This window comes from Martes martes, assembly GCF_963455335.1.
Source record: "Martes martes genome assembly, chromosome: 11".
In the NCBI taxonomy this organism is placed as follows: Eukaryota; Metazoa; Chordata; class Mammalia; order Carnivora; family Mustelidae; genus Martes; species Martes martes.
Window position 1 is genome coordinate 105,202,964 of NC_137899.1, and position 10,800 is coordinate 105,213,763.

Consider the following 10,800-nt stretch of genomic DNA (forward strand, 5'->3'; position numbering starts at 1 on the left):
CATTAGACAAAACTTTGAAAAGTTCTCGGACAATAAAACTGACTGTGGTCTGCTACGTCCCTGATTCTTGGAATGCATGAATTTAAAATTATGTATGATAATCATCTTTGAATTATTATAATAAATATATGTATTCTTTCGTTTATCATAAATTATATCAATTGAGATTTCAAAAATAGGAAATTTGTGTTCGTTTGTAGGCTTGGTTGGAAGTTTAGTCTTGTCTTTACTGCAAAGTCTTTCCTCCAAGAATGTGAGTGAAGGAGAAAGTGTTGTACATCTTTTGTGAGGTTGTGACTGACATTGCTAGGTACAGACTTCATGTCTAGAAGAATTTACTCAGAAACATTCTCAGATTTTTTCTTCCTTCTGCATTAATCACTCCAAGTGCCAAACCCATAAATATCTCAAAATACAGATGGTTGAGTTACCTTCCCTGCTATTACCTGGAACGACAGAGGCCACCAAGTCCTATTAGACGCTGGTGTGGTAATAAAGAAGGGCTTCCAGAATTCCACTAGCACCCACAGCGGACGGAGCCATGCTCAGACACTGCAGAGAACCTGGAGACGCGCCATCAGAACCAAGGGTAAAACGGTTAAAGTCTATTCTCTCTGAAAGCGCACGTGAAATTCTTTACTATACGCCATAATTTCAATGTTTGCCTTCTTGTCTTTAAAGAAAAGGGTTATTTCCTTCAAACTTTTCAGTAAAGCGAGGCTTTCGGAAAACGTGCCACATTTGTCTGGTGGCTTCAGTAACTTCTGGACCACGCCCCCCCCCCAGGGTTCTACACACCTTGTTGGAGAGAGATGTTGTTATAATGTCCATTTCAATCTCCTACCGAGTTATTACTATTCTTGTGAGATACGTAAGGCACGGGACTGTTCGTGTGTATCTCACACTTCCTAGACGTCACTTAAAATATTCCTGGTATGGAACACTCTATAGACACCACCCAGAGCTAGAAACACCATCTGCGAGAAGGACCGAGTGGCAACAAAGGAATCATTTTGCTTCCATTTCAATACCGAAGGCTGCCGACCACTAGGTAGGACATATTACAAAATGCAAATGGTGGTCGAGCTAGGCGTGTCGGGGGCATTTCGTCCCCTGCGGCTCCGCCGGCCGCCCCGCGCTGACCAGCAGTCAAACGCTCAGTTCTGTCTGTTCGCCGGGCTGGGGTCCTCGCCCTCCCGAGCAGCCCGCCGGGCTGGGGTCCTCGCCCTCCCGAGCAGCCCCTGAGTGATGGGGGCCAGGTCAGCTCTGAGGACCACGTCCTTCGTGGGTGGCCCGCGTCTGGCCACCGTGAGGTCACCCAGCCACACACCGGTGCTCTGTCCTGTCCCGCCCTTTGCATTCAGAGCCGCACACTCTTCCTGACTCCTCTCGTGTGCAGAGACATCGTCTCTGGCCATACGGGTGTCTCTGTCAACAGGAATGAAGAGGTCCCGACCCCTGACCCAGACGGGCACATGCTGCGGGAGGCGGCTTTCCACATGACAGTGTCTCCAGGCTCCACCGTCCAACTTCTCTGGGGGTGTCGTGGGCTGAGTCGTGTCCCCCCAGAATTCGTATGTGAAGCCCTAGCGCCCAGCCCTCAGGGCATGACCAGATGTGGAGGCGATTAAGGCAAAGTGAGGTCAGGAGGATGAGTCCCGATTCCGTGTGACCGGTGCCCCTCTAAGAAGAGAGGAGGACACAGGCACATGGAGGGAAGCTACGTGAGGACGTGGGGAGAGGATGGCCTTCCACACGCCAGGGAGCGGCCACAGGAGGGACCCACCTGCTGGCACCATGATCTCGGCCGCCCGGCCCCTGCAACGGAGAAAATGAATTTTGTTTGTTTAAATGGCTTGGTCTGCGGCACTTGGCTAAGTCAGCCCAGACACACATGCAGGATAGGGTTAGGGTGAGGGATAGGATGAGGGATAGGGATCGGGTTAGCCTGACGGACAGGGACGGCAGACGGAGCCCCACAGGTGACCTTCCCAGCCTGCAACGGGTCAGGGTCTCCATGTTAGTGAAGGACAAAGTCCACAGGGGCGGGGACCGGAGCATCCCACTTGCATCACACAGGCTGCCCGCCCCTCCCGCCCTGACCAGGCTGCCTGCGGGAGACAGAGGCCCTGGCCCGGACTGGAGGAGGTGGGCTGGAGAGCCCGGGTCTGGAGAGGGCAGGAAGGGCCGCCTCTCACCGGCCTTCCTCAACTTGCTGCCCCTTGAGGTGTGTGGGGTACCGCGGGCTCAGAGGTGCACCTGCCGCGGGTTCCGGGGAACGCAGAATGCGAGACAGGCCGACCCGACCGCTGATCCCGGCTGCTCAGGCGTCAGCAGGAAGCCACCCCACGAGGCGACCCATTCTTCCTCGTGTCACCACACAGGGCTGCCTTTCCACGTCACCAAGAACAGCATTTTAGAATCTTTCTCAACCTGGACAGTTTGTCTGATGAGCTTCATTTTTTCCCCTGCATTTTAGATCCCATTTAATGTTCAAATAAGGCCCATGAGGGGAAGGATCTGGGGTCCTAACTCTCGCCGTGCCCTGGGCTGTTTCACAGGCGCAGCGGCCAAGAAGGGCCTGGTGGGGACCCGAGCCCCCCAGAGAGCAGCACCGGCCGCCCGGCTCTTCTGTCCCTTCAGTTGTGGTTCTAGGTGAGGCCGACGGGGGACTGCGAAAGACAAGTGGGACCCCGGCCCTTAGCATCACTGAAAACATGACAGAAAACAAGAGTCTGGGGCTGCCTCGGCGCGCGCGTCAGCGTGAATGCTCGCATCAGCGTGCACCCTCGCACACGCGTGTGATTACAGAGAGTGCACAAGGCTGCAAAATTACCAGCCGGCTATGGGGCCGTAGGCTCTGGGAGCTTCACCCGGTAACCTGGCGCCCAGCACAGGATCCTCGGCCCCTGCAGCCCCGTCACTGACTCCAGCCACTAATGCGCAGCGCTGTCTGTCTGTCTGTCTGGTGGTTTGATTCTCCCCACGTGTCCCAGCACCGCACTCTACCCAAGGCCTAGGGTTCGCTGTGCTATCTGGCAGGGTCCCCCGCTTGTTCTCGCTGGCCTTCACGGTCAGGGTTGTCCCAATTTTGTCAAACACTATCCTCCAGCTGAAGCCCTACTATCCGCAGGTTGAGCTCCCGATAAAACGTTGTTGGTACTTTAAACTAACGGTGCATGAAATAAATCCGTATGGCCCTCAAGTGACTTGGGGAAGGCTGTCTTCTTTCTGACGCTGAGTCATCCTGTCCAAGAGCAGGGGACATCCTCGTTCGACTGTCTCCCATTCATTCCTTCCCTCTCCTTCACCAGCCTGCCTTGGTTCGCCCCCGGCAGAACCAGGGCCCTCACGCCCCCCGCGAGGCCATCCCCGGGACAGAGAGTTCCCGCTACAGACACACCCAACCCACCACGCAGCCTGAAGCCAAGGCCCGGGGACCTACTAATGCTACGAAGACCCCACACACCAGACAGCTTCCTCCGTGTGACGGGAAGACGCCGGATGCCCAATAATTTCACTAGAGAACATGCGCACTGTTGAGTTTCCTTCTGCTGCTGTAACAAACGGTACACATTTGTTGGGTTAAAACCACGCAAGTTGATCATCTCACGGTTCTGGGGGTCAGAAGTCCAAATGGCCTCCCTGGCTTCAAATCACGGCGTCCACGGGGCTGCTGCCCTCTGGAGGCACCTGCTTTCCTGGGCTTGTCGTCTCTCCTCTGGCCGCAAAGGCAGCAGCCTTCCTCCCTCTGACCTCTTCCGTGGCCACACGTCCCTGTGACTCACCTCTGTCCCTCCTCCCTGACTTTGAAGGATCCCTGATTACACTGGGCCCAGACAGGGAATCAGGGAGGACGCCCCTACCTGCCAACAGAAGCCTCGTGAGCAGCCGCAGGGTGCAGGTGTCCACACGGAGGCCGCAGGTGCGGACGTGGATTGTGCACTACAGATCGAGGGGGCTCAGGTCAGTGGGGCCGTGGACAAGACACAAATCCCTTCAAAGCTTGGACCTCTTACCGAGGGTGCTTCTGCCCCGGGCCCAGCAAACCTGCCCGAGATGGGTGGCTGAGTCCTGGGGCCACTTCCAAGAAATGCTTTAACGTTCCAAAGCCATCACAGTCATTTGCCCAATCAGTCGGAATGTGGGGACTTACACGTGGCTTCGTGGGCTGATAGGCCGGACTGAGCTCATTTAGAGGCTCACAGGGTTATTCCTGACGAGGGGAAGCTGGTTGCCGTGTTTCCCAGCAGCTGTGCGGGAGGGGTCACTGCCCAGATCCCCTGAAATGGGCCACTGTGCAGCGGCTGTGCAAAGCAGCCTTCCCTCGGGTCGTGACCTCTCTGCCTCGATGGGGCCCGGGATGCTGGGCCTGCGGTCTTCCCTCGGGGAGCGCGGAGCCAAGGGATGTGGGGACTTCATCTTTGGGGCTGGTCGTGAGAGTCTTGAGAATCACGAGGAAGACGACAGAGGCCTTGGTGCTCAGGGACAACCTCCCAGAAAGGCTGGACTGGGAGTGGGAGCCAGGGCCTGACTGGTTTATACAAACAGAAAGACGGAGGTCACGCTGGGTCACCCCGAAGTCAGCATGCTTCTAGGGGAGCCGAAGTGAAGAGTATATTTAAGAGAAAGTTGTATCTGACCTATGGTCTGATGCCCGCTTTTTCTGGAAGCCCAGACAGGTACTCTGTGGGAGGACACTCAAGTGAGTGCCCTCCCCTCTGGGCAGCACTTAGTCCCGGGACGGGTTTGGTGCGGCCCCTTGTGCACGGAAGACCAACGGCCCCGGCGCGCAGGCTGCCGACTGGGCACGGGGACCCTGGCATCACCCCGCACACTCTCGGGAGGACTCTTGCCGGCAGAACTAGGGACCGCTGGGGGCGGGCCGGGGCCCTCCTTGTCCTCCTCCTCCCTTCCCGGAGAGCACGACACTGGGAAGCCTGCTGGTTTAGTTACAGCCTCGCAGACACTTTTGTCCTCAGCTCCCCGCGGCCAAAATCCCCGTGGGGACCCGTCTGAGACAGGAGCATTCGGAAAGGTGCGCGTCTCCTCTCCGCACACCCGAAAGGAGGCCGCTTTCCCACAAAAACGACTTGGAAGGGAGCGGCCAGCTGGGCTGGCCTTTCTCCCTGGTGTGAACCGACCACTTTAGGAAATAATGAACATGTTTCACTCGCCACCTCCCGTCCTCACGGTGCCTCTGCGCCTTCACTGCAGTGTTAAATGTGCGATGAAATCGTTATTTCCTTCCTCGGTCCTCGGAAGACTCGGAAGCAGCTTGTTAGAAAACCAGACAAAACTGTCGTTGTGATAAAAGCCGTAGGCGCTTCGGAAGCCTCGGCGGACGCCTCGGAGGAACGATCGCGTTTCTGAAAGTGTAAACGGCGCTACCATCGCCCTTCCTTTCCGGTACAAATTCTGGGGAGCCCCTAGCTGTCGCCCTACCGCAGGGAGTGGAGGGGACAGAGCTGGAGGCACTAAAATGTGGGCCCCGCGGGGATCCCGCAGTCCGCACGGCCGCGGAGAGCACGGCTTTGCCCCCACGCCCGCAGGGAGGCGCGGCTCTCCGACGGGCCCGCGCCCAGGGACTGGTGCTGGCTGCCCGGGGCTGCCCTGCGCGTCCCTCGCGGTGGCGCGGAGCCCAGGGACTGGCGCTGGCCGCCTCCAGCCCCGGCGCGGGGAACACGAGCTGCCCCCGCTCCTCGCTGCTGCTGGAGACGAGCATGTCCGCTTCTCTCCGGCCCCTTGCAGATCCGAGGGCAACGATCAGTACGTCGTCAAGTGGCCGTTTATGCCCAAAGCATGGGATCCTCGAACATGTTCCCCGGGAACAGGGGGCGTAGCTGCTGGCCGAGGTCCCCACGAGAGCGGACGCCGTGGCTGACGGATCTGGTGCGTGAACCCGTGGTCGCGCGGAGGCTGAAGGAGCAACGGGGCCCCGAGCCGAGGGGTCTCCGTGTTAACCATCATGGGCTCGTCCTCTCTGATCCTGTCACATCTGTATGTGGGTTTTTTAAAACAAGATAAACTGACTTATAAAAAACGTTTAGAAAAGCCACACTTCATCTCTGGTATTTCAACAGCAAATTGAAAGCTCTTTTCTGTAGTGATCGTGGAGCTGCTTTCAGGGAAGGACGAACTCCGGGTTCCCCAAGTGCACCCCTTTGTCCATCCCATCTGTACCTGTACCCTCCAGTCGACGTGACTTTTGCGTCCCGCCCACCAAACTCATATGCCGAAGGGCAGCCCCCCGTGGGAGAGCGTTTGGAGACGGCGCCTCCGGGAGGGGCTCAGGGTTAGGCAAGGTGATGAGGGTGGGGTGGGCCCCCCCAGTGCCGCTCGTGTCCCTGCAAGAAGAGACACTGAGGGCTTGTTCGCGCGCTCTCCGTGCACACTCGGGGGGTCAGGTGAGCACACAGTGGGAGGCCAACAACCTGCACCCACAGCGAAAGCAGCTGGAACCTCACAGCGAAAGCAGCCGGAACCTTGATCTTGGAGTTCCAGCCTCCAGAACGGCGAGGAGGTCCCTGCCTGTCCTATGAGCTCCGAGTCTGTGCTGTCTTCCCAGCCTGAGCTCACTCATACACCCAGTGTTAACTTACTCAAAGTTGAAGTTCTGGTGTAACTGGTTGACTTTTTGAAGGATATGTTCATGCATCTCCAGGCAAACAGACCTCTCCCTGGTCACCAAGGGTGTCCATCTGCCAGGACTGGAGGGTAAGACCGTCAGGAGAGGGACGGATTGGTCCGCTCAGCTTTGAACAGCTGCTTTGAAAAGACGATGAGAAGGGAGGATTTTCCACATTCCTCTAATCCCTTTCTGAGTGTTAGAATTAGAAACGAAACCACTGGGGGGATGTTTGTCTGCGCGCACGTGCATGTGTGGGCTCGTTGGAGAAAGAGAAAGATTTTAAGGAATTGGTTCATGTGACGAGGGAGGCTGGCAAATTCAGAATCTGTAGAGGCGTCCAGCAGGCAGGAAACCCAGGAAAGAGAGGATGTTGCAGTTGGAGCTGAAGGACACCTGCTGGCGGGAGTCCTCGTTCCTCGCGGGACGGCAGTCTTTTACGAAGGCCATCCACTGATTAGACGAGGCCCACCTGCGTCACGGAGGTTAGTCTGCTTTGCTCGAAGTCCACTGACAGACGTATCAACCACCTTTCAAAGACAGCTTCCCATCTAGAGTTTTGTTTGACTAAGTATCTGGGTACCATGGCCCAGCTGACTCATAAAATTCCCTATTTCGGAGGGTGACTCTCCTGCATTCGGCAGCTAAGCTAGGACTCTCGGTGGCCCCCACAGAGAAGGTGTACATTCCTGATTTCTTTTCCACAAGAGCCTCAGTGCTGCAGGCAGTGCTGGGCACACAATAAACTCTCACATATTTTTTGAATGAAAATAGGAGTGCTAAGCCCTGCTTTCCTCCTGGGGAACTGAGGAGAATGCCCCGGGGGGAGCGATGAGGTCAGGCACCCTGGTCCCCGTCTTCCAGCCCCACGGGATGCTCTAGAAGTATTTGGCTAACACGGGAGAGACGGCAGCCGTGGCGTCACGTCTTTGCCCTGCAGCCTTGTGAACGGGCTCAGAGTGACAGAGCATGACCTGGGTGGGCACCCGGGGGACCTCCCACGGTGCTGTTTTGAGGGGACGCATGGGTGCTGGGAAGGGCCACAGGTGGGGACCGGAAACTGAGACATAAGTGACTCAGTGGCAGGTCCCAGTCCACGGTGTGGAGAGGAAAGAGGGGCCAGTCCCCACTCAGGGTGGGGAGTATTGGGAAGTATTATTGCACTGTGAAGTATTACGCTTTTGATTTTTTTCCCCATTCTCTTAAAAATGTAAAGACCATCCTTCACTAGCGTGTCTCACAAAAATTGGGCAAATTGGGCACAGAGACAAATTACCTGAGCCCCGATCGAATCTTTAATCTTTAAACTTCTTGCTTCCGGAAGAACAGTCGACTGTCTTGATGTGCTCCCAGTGGCGAAATGTTCCTGAAGGCTCGCGTTCTTCCCTCAACTTGCTGGGAACGTGACTCGTTACTCCTTCCTGCGTGCGCGGCTGCTGAAGTCCTTCGCTGTGCGGGACCTGACGTCCCGCCAGCAGGACAATGGGGTTTACTGGCTTCCTCCGGGTGGACACATCCCTCCTTCCCAGGCACAGGCAGACCTTTCAACGTGTGCATTCGGTCCGTCTTTCATCTCAGGAAGACGCCCCTGAATTAAGTTCTAAAAACAGTCTAGCCCATGGTTTTGTTTTTCTAGTGGCTCCATTTTTTGCATGTTGAACTTCTTTGTTACTTTCAGGAATCTCTGATCCTTCGCTTCCCCCTCGGCACTCCCTGCCTCCGTCCCGCTCCTCCTCGGGCTTCGGGCTGTTGCTCCCGTCCGCCGCTCACGCTCACGATCGAGTTGTCATTTCTGAACGGACTCTGTCTTCTCCTTCTCTTTCCCGAGTTCGAGGAGCCCCCACGGCATGCCTTCGCAGTTCTCTGATTCTCTTCTGAGTTTCTGAGTTGGAGTTTTGATCCACGGCAATCTTCTTTTCTTGTTTAATGGTACAATTTACATTAGATTGTCGTGGTTCTCATCTGCCTTTGTTAAACGTCTTACACAAGAGAAACATCTGAATAGAAAACTGAGCTCTGAATACAACTAGGCGGCTCAAAACAGTTACACGTCACTAATAATTATAATAAATATGTTACGAAAGCAACAATCTTTTCTTTTTAAAGATCTTACTTATTCACTTGACAGACAGAGGTCACAAGTAGGCAGAGAGGCAGGCAGAGAGAGAGGAGGAAGCAGGCTCCCCACTGAGCAGAGAGCCCGATTCGGGGCTCAATCCCAGGACCCTGAGATCATGACCTGAGCCGGAGGCAGAGGCCTAACCCACTGAGCCACCCAGGCACCCCAACAATCAATCTTTCAATTAAGAAAAAAATCAGCAAGTCTAAGAATTAACACAATGGCCAAAATGAGCCACATGCGGTGCTACAATAGCTAGGAGCACCCTCATTCCCAGCTGGTGGGAGTGAAAACTGCCAATATTTTTGCAGTTCATTCCTCTCTATTTAACAGAAGCTTTGACTATGCGCAGAGCAGAAAAGCTTCAACGTGCTCTTCCTGCCCCACATTAGGGATGGGCTCCCCAGAGCTCCGAAAAGCAGCTCTCCATTTAGAAAATCATTTTTGAGAAGGTGACAGTTGTGTTGTATGATGTGGAGAAAAAAGGCAAAAGAAAAAAATGTTACCTCCTTACAGCTTTCAGCCCACTGGCAAGTCCTTGGGACAGGCAGAGTGACTGTCCTCCAGGAAGTCAACTGCCTCCAAATGACTACTTTGCTAGAGGCAAAAGGCAACCTTAGCTTGACATTAGCCCGACCTCCAGGATCCTGTAAAAATCCCTTTAGAGGGCACCTGGGTGGTTCAGTGGGTTAAGCCTCTGCCTTCGGCTCAGGTCATGATCCCAGGGTCCTGGGATCGAGCCCCGCATCGGGCTCTCTGCTCCGTGGAGAGCCTGCTTCCCCCTCCCTCTCTGCCTGCCTCTGCCTACTTGTGATCTCTCTCTGTGTGTCAAATAAGTAAATAAAATCTTTTTAAAAAAATCCCTTTAGAAACTTCCTTTATCTCTGCGCCCCTCTCATGCGTGTTAGCAATCATCCTCCAAGCACCTGGGCACCGGTACACATCCGAAGGGTCTCATGACTACGGTTTTACTGGACAGCAGTAAATGACCCTTTCCTAACAACAGCTAGCCCCTCGAGGTCCTCGAAACCTTGCTTCCGACTTCCTTAGAGACTTACACTGTCCCCAACCCCCTCCCGACTTGTATGTAATTGGCCCCTGTTCACCACCCCAGTGCAGCTCTTTCTGCCAACGGGTCCTGTCCCGTGCTTTAATAATACCACGCTTTTTGCACTGAAGACGTCGCTAGAATTCTCTCTTGACCGTTTGCTCCCGAACCCCAACGTTTCACATCATTACATACTTTGATCTTAGCTCGCCTGGAATTATCGAAGTTATTTTTTGGGGTCCTTGTTTATTTGTTTTTAATATTGCTGGGGGTGGAGAATGGATTTCACTCTGGGGTGGAGGTGGGATCTTTCCTTTGGAAAGTCTTTGGCTGTGCAATGAAAATCCTGTTCTCAAAATCAGCTTGATTTTATTAAGAATCAGAAGGGTCCTTGTCCGATGTCTGTAAAACAGCCCTCATGCCCTATGTCCCTTTTATTTCTAGACAAGTAGATTGGGATAAAAATTATTTCTCTCTCTTTTTTTTTAAAGATTTTACTTATTTATTTGACAGAGAGAGAGACAGCGAGGGAGGGAACACAAGCAGGGGGAGGGGCAGAGGGAGAAGCAGGCTCCCCGCTGAGCAGGGAGCCCGATGCGGGGCTCGATCCCAGGCCCCTGGGATTGTGACCTGAGCCGAAGGCAGATGCCCAACAACTGAGCCACCCAGGCATCCCCAAATTATTTCTCTTTAAGAGCCATTCCATCCTCTGCCCCTGAGGCCACCCATCTTACTCCAGAAGGAAGGGTTAGTCAAGAAATGTGTTTACATCTGCTTCTCTGGGGCTCAACGTTGCTGCGATGCTGAATGTCATGGGCTGGATAGGAACCAGGTAGACTAGGTCTGTGTGGAGAAGGTGCGGGCGAGAAAGGCAGGAACCACCATCCAGAGACACCAGTGGTTCCTGAACTAAGCAAGTCTGCCGGCTGCCCCGGCCTGGGCTCAAGGATCCTCGGCAGATGTGGGTACATGGCACAGATGCTGGACCGTGGGCCGTGGGGGCGG